This window comes from Ceratotherium simum, chromosome 25, assembly GCF_057802395.1.
Source record: "Ceratotherium simum simum isolate JZ-2026a chromosome 25, ASM5780239v1, whole genome shotgun sequence".
In the NCBI taxonomy this organism is placed as follows: Eukaryota; Metazoa; Chordata; class Mammalia; order Perissodactyla; family Rhinocerotidae; genus Ceratotherium; species Ceratotherium simum.
Genome location: NC_141924.1, coordinates 13405644 through 13420530, shown reverse-complemented (window position 1 = coordinate 13420530; position 14887 = coordinate 13405644). Strand labels below are relative to the sequence as shown.

The window sequence follows — 14887 nt, the reverse complement described above, 5'->3', positions numbered from 1 at the left end:
TCAAGCATACAGGAAGTGCCTACCATGGACAAGGTGTGGAGAAGGTCCCAGTGGCAGCACCTCTAACAGGGGAAGCGAGACCAGCAAGCAGGCCAGTGCAGAGAAGTGCTGAGGCATCCCCCCGTACTGGGATTTTAAGTTTACAGTCCTGCACCAGTCTTGTACAAGTATTACTCCTTGCTCGTGTAAAACAGTGTTTATGGCTCATCAGAGGGGAGAAGCCACCTCCAAGAATGCTTGGTCCACAAGAACTGGACGGTGGGTGCGATCACCCCTCTGAGGAAGGCAGAGCGACCAGGGAGCTGGGAACAGCCGCGGCAGCCCCGTTCCTGGTCCATTCCATGGGCCCAGTTACTAAAGCACCTTCACCAGAAGGGGAACTCAGGAGCAGAGAGGACGAAAGTACAATGGAAGGAAAAGGCGCTCTGGTGAACCAAGGGCAGGCAGGGGCAGGAGAGGGTACAGGATGGACATTTACTGGGGATCCACCATGAACAGACACTCCGCTGAGTGCCTTCTATGCTTTAGCTCCCCAAAGGACACCAAGAGACGGGTTCTACTAACCGTATTTTACAGATGAGGAAACTGGGGCTCAAAGCAGTTAAATAAACAACTAGCAAAGTCGAGAAAATTCCAGGAGGGCTTGTCCCTCACACCTGGAGGAACCGATAGACAGTCCCTAGATTTGAGAGGCCTCTGCTGACACACACACACCCACTCCCTTCTCCCCTGTTATGGACTGAATTGTGTCCCCCGAAATTCATATATATGTTGAAGCCTTAACCCTTAGGACCTCAGAATGTGATTCTATTTGAAGACAGGCCCTTTAAACAGGCAATTAAGTTCCAATGAGACCGTTAGGGTGGGCCCTAATCTCGTATGACTGGTGTCCTGGTAAGAGGAGGAAATTTAGAGCAGGGATGCACACACACAGAAGAAAGACCACGCAAAGAGGGAGAAAGAGGGCAGCCGTCTGCAAGCCCAGGAGAGAGACCCTGCCTGCACCTTGATCTTGGACTTCCAGCCTCCAGAACTGTGAGAAGTAAATTTCTGTTGTGTAAGCCTCCCCAGTCTGCAGTACTCTGTACATGCCCTCACCAGACCATTGTCCACAGCACCAACCACCATCCCCACCTGCCCCGGTGAGCTTATCTGTCTGGTTCTCCCCACTAGAATGGGAACTGCAGGGACTTTGGCTGTTTTATTCAATCACATAACCCCAGCACCTAACACACAGTCTCCAGCACACAGCCAGCACTTGATACATATTTAAAGAACAAATACACTGAGAGAAAACGGGATTTAAACCCAGCTGCTGCTCCCAGAGTCACGCTCTCCCTCCCCACGCCTGCTGCCTCCTCCTGCTTTATCTAATTCTCTTCCTCGCACCCACCTCTCCCTCCTCCAATATAAGAGCTGGTAAATAATTTAAAATAGTATAAATTCAAAGATAATCTCTAGCCTATAATCACCACCAAACAGTAGCATAAACAAGGTGACAGGAGATAAATAGAAAAGAAACACAAAGGACGCCACCTCAACCACAGAGAACTTTATATTATAATCTACCAAGTGCTGAAATTCCCATGTGTTAGTATTATTACTAATTTTAAGTCAATATGTAAAAAAATAACATTAGGTTAAGGTTTAGGGTTAGTTTGGTTTTGGTTTTTTGAGTGTATATTTAATGGAGGACACTGAGGAGCATGACAGAGCTCTCCTAGTCACAGCTCAAACCCAAGTGGCCTGATACTGACCCAAATCCCCACTGCAGGCTGGAGAGGGAACTCGGTGAGGTCGACAAACCTGAAACATGGACAGGACCATGGAAGGGTCCCAGTGACCACGTCTGGGGCCCACCTCCCCCTCATCCCCTCGGTGGGTGGGGTGGCTGACAACAAGTGACTGCTCTCCTGCTCTCTAGGAAGATAGCGGAATTCAGGTCAGGCTCCCTTGAGCACAGAGCTGAGGCTGGGGGCCAGGGACACTGGGGGGCTGGAAAGAGGAAAGGAACACCGGCAAGGGAGCCATGTATCTGGAATGAAAGAAAAAACTAAAACACTGACTGCATTCCAGTTTCTATATCCTTGACCACCCCTCTTCTCCCAGCCCAGCTCACCCCCAAAAGCTCCCTTAGTGTTGTAAACACCCATCTACTCAAAAGCAGCCATTAGGATTCTGAAACTTCCTCTTTACAACAAAACTACACTGTTGCAACTTGTTGCTACAAGTTGGTACCTTCCACCGGAGGCAAGAGCGACAGCAGAGCGCAAGGGGCCTGCCAGGGGCTTCTGGACATTTGAGACCACCCCACCCCTGCTGCCCCCACCCTCAGTCACCGAGGGGTCTCTCTCAGGGGTGCTTGGGGTGGAGATCTTCTTCCAATGAGCCCAGGAAGATCTCCCAGGTCCATGCTCCAAGCTTTCTTACCACTAATGACAAAGTGGCTTTACCTGTATTCCATCAATTCAAACTGGGCGTCTGAGCTGCCACTTTCTCCTGGGCTCACCTCTCACAACTCCAAAGTGAAGTGACTTTTCTCTGGGTCTGGACTGTAAGCCCCTTGAGGGCAGGGCCTGTGACGTCTCCATCATCTGCATCCTAACCCCCTGAGCAGTTTCTGCCCTAGAACAGATGCTCGGGATATTTTTGCTGAATGAATTTCCAAAGGAGCCAATAAAACCCATGGATCTTTCTGGCAATATAAACAATTGTTCTTCCCCTCCGTGGACCATAATACAGCCATTAAAATAATAAATGTGAAGACTGTTGCAACATAGGAAACTTTAAATAGTACTAAGTCAGGACACACAACAGTATCTGCTCTGCTCATAATTTTGTAAAATATGTGTGTATACGAACAGGAAACCCAGAAAGATGCAAACAGTGGATGGGGTGAGGGACAAATTTGCTTCTTGCCAGCTGTGTTATTATATTGTTTGTGCTATAAACAACCCCTCCCTTTTTTTCTTTTTTCCACTTTAAATAGGAAACCTATTCTAGTAACAATTATGTCTCTCTCAACACTCCATGAAAAATCACATCCCAAGTCCTTCAGCTGGGAACAGTGCGCTGACTACATAAGCAGAGGGCACAGGCAGAATTCCCAGCAGCCACCCAGGGGTTAATGACCTGGGAGTGGAATCCTTCACTCTCACACTTCCCAGGAAATGGCCCAGAGAAGTGGAACTTAATGGGCCATTTGGGCTATGTAAGGAGCTACGAGAGGGGCCTGGAGCTATCAAGGAGGAGAGGAAATCTTTTACCAGCTTGGGGTGACTCAGAGGGCCTTGGCAAATTACCCCTGAGCAAAGCTCCACTGCAGTCTGAACGACTAAACAAGGTCCCAGCCCTGCTCTCTGGACATGCCGTGCCATATCCCTACCTTGCAATCAGCTCAGATGTCGCCTCCTCCAAGAAGCCTTCTCAGAACCCTCTGCGCCCCCAGCACTCTGTATCTGGTGGGAAACAGGCTCTCCGCTTCCTTCACCTCCGTATTCCCAGCGCCCAGCCCAGTGCTCAGCACATAGAGTAAGCTCTGAGGAGTGGTTACTGATCGACAATGGACAGATGGACGAATGAAGAAGGAAGGAATGCAAATTTGCAAATGGGTTGATGTCAAGAAGCACTCAGTGGTCAAGAGGGCGGTAGGCCCTCTGGCTGGCTGGCTCCCCAGTGAAGCCCAGCCAGGGCCCAGCCAACAGCAGGCAGGCAGAGCAGTCGGGATTTACGATGCCCAGCCATGGGCTTTTCACCTGCCCTCCCTGAGGACCAACCACACACACTTGAAAAATGGCTGATTGAGGTTAAAGGTGAAGTCAGTAGCCAAGGCAACACCACCGAACTGGCGACCTCGCTCTGAGCAGCCAACTACCCATGGAATGGGGAGGCCCCATTCCGCCTGGCCAGAGCTCAGCTCCTCTCAGTAACTCTCAGCCACTGGTGAGGGAGGAGGCCTTGGGGACCAGTCCTCCCCTCACCGTCAAGTGAGAAAAGGCAAGCCCGGGAGGGAAGGGCACCAACAAGGTCACACAGGGGTCTGGAGTCTGAACCCCTGCTCAGTCTCCTCATCTGTAAAATGGGGCTAATTTCCTATTTCACAGGAATGAGGTAAGAATTAAATGAGACAATTCACGTAAAAGCACAGCGCCTGGTACATGGCAAGTGCCCAAGAAAATTCAACCCAGACACCCTGATTCAAGGCCAGTGGCCTTGCCCCAGAACCTCTTCCTTCCTTCCTTCCTTCCTTCCTTCCTTCCTTCCTTCCTTCTTCCTTCCTTCCTTGCCCACCTTCCCCACCTTCCCTCCTCCTCCCAGGCGATTCTAGCCTCCAGAAAGCTGGGTCAAGATGCTCAGAAACCTCCAGTTGCTCAGGGCAGCACGGGCCTGCCTCACGTGGCTAGTCTCTCTCTCAGTGCCCCAGCTCTCCATTAGAGGGTAAGGCTCCCAAGGACAGAGATGGGCTCTCTGCCCTCCATCCCCACTGAAGCCCCAGCAAGCCCTGCACAGTGCAGGCCACACAGCAGGAGCCCAAGGAGTCTTTGATGGTTGACTGGGCAAAGAAATTTGGGGTCAACACTCTTATGCCCAGTAGTTGGCTCTTAAATATTAAAAGATAGACAAAACTTTAACATGGCTTCCTGCCCCACTTTTCTCACCCCAGAGAATTCCAGACAAGAACCTAGGATCTCCGTTCTGTAAAGTGGAGAGACCACTAAATGATACTCTAAAGCTTTGGCTGCCTGGGCCTCCACGTCCCAAGGCTTACAGGCCAAGGCACCAGTGAGACCTAAACACCCCTCGTGCAACAAGGACGAGCAGCCGAGGAACTGGGTGAGAACCTGGGATCAAGAAAGGAGAAAAGGCCCTGCCTCTGACCTCCAGGTCCTCACAGGCCAGTGGGTCCTAAACCACTCTCCTCCCCCATTCCAGCCCAGTTAGAGTAAGTCACCCAAACGGTTCCAAATGCCTTGTCTTTATGTTTATCAGACAGGAAGCTGCCTTCTCCAGCCCAGTGACTTAACGCAAACACAGGAAACACGGCGGCTTTTGAACAGAGACAACTCTAAATAAAGGTGCCTCTATTGCTTTGTAACGGCCTTTTCTTAAACGCTTACACCAGCTCAGAACAGCATAAGTTGAACTGTATAGTCTAGTAGAAAGGATGCAGAGGTTGTAGGTCCTGACAACCGCAGCATCCAAGCCCAGCAAATCTGGCAGGTTCCTCAGTCATCTAAGTCACCGCCCCTTGTTATCAAGGGGCAGGCTTGTGGGACAAATTTAAAATCTTTAAAACCTGAACACCTATTTCCTACCATCTGAGGACAGATGATGTTGATGATAATGTGAAAAGTAGAGGGAGAGCAAGGGGGGGAGGAGGAGAACTGGACCACTCACATATTTAAAAGCCACTTTACATATGTTAATAATCCTCACCACAAGCCTCAAAAGCAGGCATCCCCAGGGTGCAAATGAGGAAACTGAGACTCCAGTCTATAAGGCGGAGCAAAGGCGAGAGTCTGGTCCCAGCTCTGCCTGATCCCAAAGCCCTTGTTTTGCTCCCTCCTCTGTCAGTCAGCTTCATATTGAAAATACAACAAATCAATCACCCAAGACACTAAAGGACTTAAAATTACTAGAAATCAGGACCTGCTGCAGGACAGTGGAAAGCCAGTGCAGCTCTCTGAATTGCCCCCCTGCTGCCTGGCGCTACCCCATGTGAAATATTGATCTTTGAGCTGTGGGAACTTTCAGCCTAAGTGGCCCTGTCCAGCTGGAAGAAGTTCAGAGAAAACCAAAACACTTCCCACCCCATTTCTTAACCCTGCTGCCCCTCCCCCCTCCAAAAAAATGAGCAAGATCCAGGGTGTGGAAGAATAGACTCTTGAGGAAAGATTAAAGGAACTAAGTATTGCTTGGCTAAACAGTGCAGAAAGGTGAAGAAAGGGCTGATATCAGTTCAAAAACACTTTAAAACGAGGCCACGTGATTTTGAAAGGCACTGGGGTTGAGTGAAACCAGGGGCCAAGCCTTCTCCCACCAACTCATAGAATGAGCTTGGGCAAATCACTCCTTCTCTAACTGAGCGGTAACAATTAAATTGTCCCTAAGATCCTTTGCAGCTCAGACATTCTATAATCCTAAGTATATTCAGTAGGGAGGATTTTACTGTTGCTGATTTTTCTTTTAAGTGGGGCATCATTTAGATTTAGAGTTAAAATGAAAGGGAAAAAACCCTAAGATGAAGGTTCCCAAAATGTAAATGTCCACAAGGAGAGAGAGGGACCTGCCCCAGAGGCCTCTTGCTCCTCTGGGTGGTACTGTAAGGATTATTATATACTGTAAGGATTATTATAAGGCACCTCTGTCCGAGAGGCACCAAGGAAGTGACATGAGGGTGGGGGAAGCGCAACTACACCTTCAACTGCCCTACAGGCCGCAGCCCCACCTGCCCTGGCAGGAAGCCACACCCTTCAGCGGCAGCGTCCACAAAGTCCTGCAGGGCTCCCCCTAGCCACAGCAGGAGGGCTCCTGGTGAGTAGCCAACTGGGCTGGAGATGAAGAGAGCTGCTGAAGGCACCCCTGTGAGGACTGGAGGGTCAGGCTGGGGAGAAACATCCCAAGATGGCCTCGCCCTCAGCCAAAGGCCAGCCAAGAGCCTTTTCTCGGCCCACCTGCCCAGGCCCGGCTGTGCCGTGTCCCATTCCGGGTGCTGAATCACCTCAGGCTTGAGAAACTAGTCAGCAGAATGGGGGCCTGAGAAATTCCACCAGAAGCCCGCCTAAGTTACTTTTTAAAGAGACACACATCAGACGTAAGAGGGCAGTTCCTCTCCTGCTTCCCAAATATTTGGTGCCGTCAAAGCACGAGGGGTAGGTGGGGCAGAGGGGCCAGACACAGGCTGGCATCCAGGCCTCAGACCATCCGCCCATGTGGTAGCAGGCTCGTTTTAGACCCAGGCTCATTTTGTGTACTCCTGTGTGACTCATGCCATTCCTCCAGGAGGCCCGGAGGCCGCCTGCAGGGACACAGGGACCCTGAAGGGGTCTTCCACCAGCTTAGCTTCAGAGAAGAGCCATCTCAGTGGTGAGCAGAGCTGGCAGCTTCTCCAGCACCCAGATCACACCAGGCTAAGATGGTCTTCCCTGAGAAGGGGATCAAGGCCCTCCAATTCAAAACACCCTTCTGATCACATTTTATCAAGAATTTGGCCTTTTTCACTGTTATTAATACATAAAAACCACAGGCCAGATGTCTGAGAGACAGCTGGGGATGGAGCGGGAAGGGGCAAGCCAGTGGTTGCAATGACCCCAAGTTTAAAAAAGAAGAGGACCCAAGAGAAGAAAGGCCTGGTTTAGCCTTCTGGTCGGGGAGGGCTCCCCAGGAAAGGCCAGTGTATGACTTGGAGCCAGGGGGATCGTGGGAAACCTGGCAAAAGGGTATCCCAAAATACTTTCCAGACACACACTGCAGCTTCCTTTTCTCATATAGCAAAGAAAAAGCAATCATCTACTACTTTCCAGGATACAAGGGAGTGGACCAGAGCAGACTTTTGTTTAAGGGGTTACTCTGGTGATAATATGACATCATGGAGACAAAAACAACCCAAAATGTTCCAACCAGAAGAGCAAGTCAGTCCACTTTAAGACCCTTCCAAGTCAGTCCACTTTAAGACCCTTCCTCCTTCCTTGCACACAATAAGCACTCAATATGGAATCTGCAATCTAGAGGAATGCATTTTAAAGTTGAGACTCACAAGATTGGCCAGCCGACCCACTTATTTTTATAGATAATAAAACTAAGAAAATTTTAAGTTTTTGACCCTTTAAGGACAATACATGCAAAAACACATTTAGTGAAAAGTAATGATCACTGCCCACTCATGCTTCCTGGGCCCTTTCTAGAGGCAACCACCATTACCAGGGTCTCGGTATCTTTCCACACACAGAGCTAAGGTGATGTACCATGTTTCACACAAAAGGGAGCACCATATATACTACTGTGCATCTGGTTTTTTCCACTCACAACATATCTTGGAGAACATGCCCTATCAGGACATATAGATTGGCCTCATTTTTTTTAAGGGCTGCAAGGATTCCCACTGTACCACTGTGCCGTGATTTCTTTGACCCTTTTGATGGATGGTTATCTTGTTTCCTGTCTTTTTCTACGAAAATGCCACAAAGAATATCCTCGGACATTTCCTTCTACACATTTCCGTTTATCTGCCAGGTGAATTCCTAGAAATCAGTCAGAAGGACTCTGCTTTGGCAGACACTGCCAAACCACCTTCTAAAAAGAAAGTTGTTACAACTTATACTCTCATCAGTAGGATATGAGAGTGGGGCATCCTGGAGAAATTTAATTACTGAATTTTTCAGTTTCCCAAGCACTCTTGTGCATGACTGGTGGGCACATGAAGGGGTATGATGTCTTCATAGGGCGACATAGCACTTTCTACCAAAATCATACACTCCCCCAGCCAAAGCCAGAGCTGGAAGCCAGGTCTCCAGCCACTCAAGTCCAGTGCTCTTCCCACGTCACCCCTTGGCCATCTCCTAGATCACAGGAAACCACGTTTTAGAATTAAAACCGCAGTTGGTTTGTGCACCTTCTGCCAGGGCCAGGGCCCTGGAACGAGGCTAGTCAGCACAAGCTCACCCCCAAGAGCATCCAAAAGCATCAGCAGGGGGCCGACCCCGTGGCTTGGCGGTTAAGTGCGCGCGCTCTGCTGCTGGCGGCCCGGGTTCGGATCCCAGGCGCGCACCGACGCACCGCTTCTCTGGCCACGCCGAGGCCGTGTCCCACATACAGCAACTAGAAGGATGTGCAACTATGACACACAACTATCTACTGGGGCTTTGGGGGGAAAAAATAAATAAATAAAAATTATAAAAAAAAAAAAAAAGCATCAGCAGATGGCCCCAGAACCACTTGTGTTGTTACCACTTGGGCTTCATAGCCCACGAGCACTGCACGCCCACGAGCACCCCTTTTTAGAAGCAGAAAGAACATGGAGCCAGGAGCTAGGAAAACCATCTCCCCATCCTCCCCTGTATCCTCACCTGACAACCCAGGGAGTTAAGGCTGATCATGTACATATTTTCTTAAAAACTTATATAGCCACCATCTATCAAGCCCTCCTAGACCTTATTTCTTTCAGTTCTCACATCTGAACTTGCAGGGTAGGTATCATGATTCCCATATTACAGATGAGGACACAGGCTCGGGAGGTTATGCGACTCGCCTAAGGTCATAAAGCTCGTAAGTGGCAGAGTCAGGCTTTGAACTCCGCCTAGCTCCAAAGCTCACACCCCATTCTTCCCAGCTCTAAGAATGCAATTCTGTTAAGTCCCAGGAGCACGGCTTCCCAGGGAGCTGCCAGGGCTCCACTCTGCTGTCACCAGAGGACTTGAGCCCAGGGGCTCAGCACCCCAAGGGTTAAGGCCGAGAGGCAGGGACTCTCCGGGGCTGCACAAAGGGAAAATGCACTTCCTGCCCCTGCGGGCAGAGATGCTGTTTTATGCTCAGCAAATTAGGACATTTGTTTAATTAAGACGACACACAGATTTTTGTTATTCTAAATATTTTTGGAACATGATGCTTGGGAGGAAGCTGTCAAGGCATGGATTCTTTTTTTTCCCCTTTGCTTTGGCTTTCTCTTTCTTCCCCTCCAAGAGAAGGGTAGGGCCGGGCTCAATGGAAAACAACAGCCAACCCCTCCTCTCCTTTTGAAATAAAGATGTCAAGCTGGTAAGGGCTGTCTTAAGTACTTTACTGAAGGATTAGCTAGAAGAGGAAGTGAAGAAAACACAGCCCGCCTGGTTTCTAGCAATACCCTACCAGGCTACATAACAATGCTGCATTTTTTGAGTGTGCTTTTCTCCTTTTAAAAAGCTAACAGATCCTTGTTTTGTTTTTTCTGGAGCAAGAGGCAAAAGCCAGGCTGTGATTAACATGCATCCTTCATCCTGCAAGAGGGAAGTTGTCTCATCTCCAACCCCTTAGGTTAAAAGCTTAAAAATAAAAAACAGAAGTCAGGGCCCTGACCCTCTCTTTCGTCTACTCTTATGTGCCCTTCAGACCGGCAGCCCCACAGAATACACCTCTCAGGCTGCCATTCCCCAAACAGAGCCTGCCAATCCGGGCACCTAGATCTGCCCACAGGCACTGCCAGGACTTGCTGGATGTGAATGGTAGAGCTTTCTGGTGTCACTCCGGTGGCTCTCAAATTACACCGAGCAATCTCTTGACGCTTTTAATTACCACTCAGTTAACCACTAAATGAATCCTCACTTTCCAACACCAAATGCTTGCCTCAGTTTACCAAAGCTGCAACGTGCTCCTTCCTCGAGGCAGCTTCCCTCCTAGCCCCAGACAGAAATGGCCCCTCGGAATTCCTCGAGTCCTTTGTCTGTGGCATGCTTGGGACACTCATCACAGGCTGTCTTTGTATTTCAGTCATTCGGCCACTATTTCCCCTTGAGGACTGTAAACTCCCCTCCAGGAGAAGGCCTGGGGGATCTCCGAAAGATAGGCTGGCTCCCTTCTCCCAATCCCCATGACTCACAGTACCTTTCTGGGGTCTCTGTCATCTTTGCCTCACATTAGAGTCATCTACAGATTTGTCTCAGCTCTGCCCTAGGTGCCAGAGGGCAGGGGCCAGGTCTTACTCAACCTTACACCCCCACCCCCACCACCTGGCAGAGTCCCTGGCACACAGAAGCCAGTTAAATATTTGCTCGATTACACATCTGCGTACCCTCCCCCCACCCCCAGCAGCCTTGTATATAAATTGACTAATATTAATCGAGCGATTGTCTCAACAGGCCTTAAAGCAGCCTCCCTCCTTACCAAAAAGGGAATAAACCACTCAGGGAGGTTATCAGGCCAGGCTCAGGCAGTGGAGTCAGAAATGGCCACAGTGTTGCAGGAAGGAGCTAAAGCTCTCTTCCCCTTCAACAGTTACTCAACGGTTACTTTGAAATCTTGTTAAACCCAGCAAAGGGTGCAGTGAACCACGAAGCCGCTGAGCCTCTCGATTGCCCAGAGGAAAGAGCCGCCTGTCTCCAGGACCTGGGACTTCCCAGGAACCTTCTCCCCACACCGGCTGGGTGGGGCCGCGACAGCAGCCCCGGCAGTCACCCAGCCCCCACCTCAACACGGCCGGCAACCTCGTCCTGGAGGGTACTCCGTTTCTGTTTGAAACAACGCGGCTCTGAAGGGATGGGAGGGGTGTGCGGTCCTGCCCTGGGCGTGGCCCCAGGACAGCATGGGGTGAGGACCCCTACACAGGAAGTAGGGGAGGGGGGCATAGAAAACCCCGGATCTAGCCCAGACAGGAACGACGCATAGCCCCGGCCTGGCCCTAAAGGAGCAGAGCCCAGCTGCCCCCGCCCCCGCCCGGTGGGCGGCCCGCAGGTGCGGCGGGATCAGGTGCGCGCCCGGACCACGCAGACGTCTGCGGGCATTCCCGGGCCTCGCTCTCCCGGGGAGCAGAAGTCCAAAGACAAAGGTTGAGGGGCTGGGGGTGTCTTTCCTGCCTCGCGGCCCGGTACCCGCCGGGTCCCCCTTCCCCATGCACCCACCGCACCTCTCCGCGTCCCCTCCTCCGCCCCACTGCTCGCAGCCGGGCGAATGAGGAAGTCGGGAGCGCAGGGCGGAAACTGAGCCGAGCGCAATGTCTGCTGCAGGATTGTCCGCTTCTGAGTCAGGAGGACGCCCTGACAGCTGCCAAACGGTCCCCGCCTGCCCGTTACCTCCGTTTCGAAAATGCCTGGAAACTTCCAAAGGAGCCGCTGCCCCGAGCCCCCCACCTTACCCTCACCCGTGCGGCCGGGTCCAAGGGACAGAGGCTCCCCGGAAGGGGTTAAAAAGTTTGCCCAACTTGGGCACTGGGCGAGGCGAGGGGGGGCGCGCGCCCGGCAGCAGGGGGAGGTCGAGGCTCCGGGTGCCCCGCCGCGGAGTGCGCCGGGCGAGGGTGGGGAGATGGAGGGTTTCCGGGGGGCGCCCGGCCCCGAAGCCTCCCTCTGCTCCCCGAGGGCCTGCTTCCAGCGGCGCCTTCCCCGAGCGTCCGCGCGGGGGTCCCGGTGCCCCCAAGGGAAGGATGCGGTGCCGGGCCGGCCCCGCGGCGTTCGCTCCCGCCCACGCCGGTCGCCCGCCGCGCCGAGGCCGAGAACCACACGCTGGCCTTCGCGCCCCAGACGCCGCGCGTCCCGTCGCCGCCGCCCCGCCCGCCCGCCCGCCCCGGGCGGGACCGGCCGGTGGGGCTCGCTCACCTGAACCTGGATCTGCCCCGGGGAACAGGCGCTGCTTCTCCCGAGAGGGCTTTCTCGAGCGCTCGGGCGACGGCGGGGTGGGGCGAGCGCGCGAGGCGGGAGCTGCAGCAGGTCAGCCTCGCTCAGCCTTTCGTGCCCTGCCCAGGAACCGCGGTGATCTGCGCGCCTCACCGCACCCAGCTCCCCTCCTCGCCGCCTTCCCGCCCCGCCCTCGAAGCCGCCCGCCCATTCCCAGCGCGGCGCCGGCTCCGGGGAGGAGCCTGGAGGAAAGACCCCGCCCCTCTGGCTGTTTCACCCACTCCGGCCCGCTCCTGGTCTTGATGGACAGACATCTTGACCTGTGGGATGGGGGTGGGCGGAGCCTCTGGGGCCAGAGGGGTGGGGATTTGCCCTCCCCATCCGCCCCACCTCCACCCTCTCCACCTTCCCCCGCGCTTCCTAGGCGGGAGGCCCGCCCCCTAGGGCGGGCCCAACGAACAGCCAGGTTTCAGGAGGAGGATTGACATAGAGGGAGTCCAATCAGGAGGAGGAGGCTCGCAGAGGCCTCCGGCCCGGGATTTTGGGGCATTGCCTGCACCGGTGCGAGGCCGGGCGGGAGGAGACGGGGGAGGTCCCGGGTTGACACCCCGCCCCGCAAGCTGTTTTCCCTGTCCCAAGACATCCTACCAGAAGAACAGATATTAAGTACCATATATGGGAAAAGTGCTATTTTACATAATTATGATGGCCTGCGGGGGCGGATATGAACTCAGCCCGGATCCGTTGCGGGCGCCCTGAGTTCGGTTTCTGACCCTCTCTTTACAGTGGGCACGCTGCTGTCTTATAGGATCCAGACCTTTGCTCGGAGGGGTTCCCTCTGCCTGGAGCGCCCTTCCAAACCTCTCTTCACTTCCACGTGGTTAACTTGCACCCTTCCTCTCAGATTTTGTTACAAAATGTTTAATTGGGTTTGTTTGGGGTTTTTTGGTTACTGCCCGCTACGAGAAGATAGAAATTTTTAAAAAGTTTTTTCACACTTATCTTTTAATCCATCTGGAATTTATTTTGATTTTGGAGTGAGGAAGAAATCTAATGTAATTTTTGTAATAGCCAGGTGTACACACACCATTTTCTCCGCTGACTTCAGGTACCACCTTCCTCACCTTTTGAGCTCTTATATATGCTTGGATCTGTTTCTGAGCTGTATCCATTGATCTTTCTGTGTGTTCCTGTGCCAGTTCCACAATACTTTCATGATGATAGCTTTATAATACATTTTATATCCAAGAGGGCAAATTTCTCATTACTCTTTCCTTTTGGAATGTTCTTCCTATCACGACTAAACTATTCTTCCAAAGGAACTTCAGAAAAAGTTTATGATCAAAAGAACACTGGAAAAAAGATTTTGCAACTCTGTGACAAAGAATTACTATCAACAGTATATAAAGGGCTCTTTTCGGTCCATGAGAAAAACCCCAAATACTCCAAAATAAAAATGACGAAAAAAGGAACAGGCAATTAAAAACGAAGAAATATAAATCCCCAATAATTATGAAAAGATTGATCTGAAATGCAAACAAAACAACATGGGATACCGTTCTTCACCTATCAAATTAAAAAAAGAATAAAAATGCCCACTGTTGGCTAGGTTTAGAGATACAGATGGGAAAGTAAATTGATCAATTCTCCCTAAGAATTCATCATAAAAAAATAACTGGAGGGGCCAGCCCTGTGCGCGGTTAAGTGCACGCTCCACTGCTGGTGGCCCGGGTTCAGATCCGGGTGTGCACAGATGCATCGCTTGTCAGGCCATGCTGTGGCAGCATCCCATATAAAGTAGAGGAAGATGGGCACAGATATTAGCCCAGGGCCGGTCTTCCTCAGCAAAAAAAAGAGGAGGATTGGCATGGATGTTAGCTCAGGGCTGATCTTCCTCACAAAAAAAAAAAAGAAAAGAAAAAAACTGACAACCCAATTTTTTTTTAATGGGCAAAGATTTGAATGGGCACTACATAAAAGAGGATATCTAATTAGCCAGTAAGCAAATGACAAGGTGCTAAACATCATTAGTTATTACAGAATGCAAATTAAAACCACAATGAGATAGCACTATCCCCAACAGAATGACTGAAATTAAGATACCAAGTGTTGGCAGGGATTGGGAGCTACTGCAATTCTCATAAATTGCTTGTGGGAGTATAAGTTTCTACAACCACTTTGGGAAAGTGTTTGCCTGTATCTACTAAAGTTGAATATACATGTATACCCTATGATCCAGCAATTCCATTCTTAAGTATATCCGCAACAGAAATGAGTGCTTAAACCCAACAAAGACATGTACAAAAATGATCATAGCAGCTTAACATAGCCAAAGTAGGAGGAGAAAAGTTTAGCAGTGGTGAAATAGATAAATTGAGTGTGTTCATACAATGGACTACTATACAGAAATAAAACAAGAACAAACAAATGCTACATGTAGAAAACACAATGACTCCAACGTCCATGAACTGATGAATGGATAAACAAAATGTGGCATATTCCTACAATGGCATATTATTCAGCAATAAAAAGAAATGCTATAACATACATGCTACATAATACAGGCTACAACATGGATGACCCTTAAAGAC

At 51.0% G+C, this 14887-nt stretch overlaps 1 protein-coding gene across 1 annotated transcript in view; it reads right to left on the bottom strand.

The window, feature by feature from the left end:
* Window positions 1-12442, bottom strand: part of MYH9 (myosin heavy chain 9) — a 92677-nt gene extending 80235 nt beyond the window's left edge. Inside the window, exon 1 of the mRNA XM_004418094.3 lies at window positions 12279-12442. The gene's annotated coding sequence lies outside the window, so the exon portion shown is untranslated. The remainder of the gene's footprint in view (window positions 1-12278) is intronic.
* Window positions 12443-14887: the final 2445 nt, after the last annotated feature.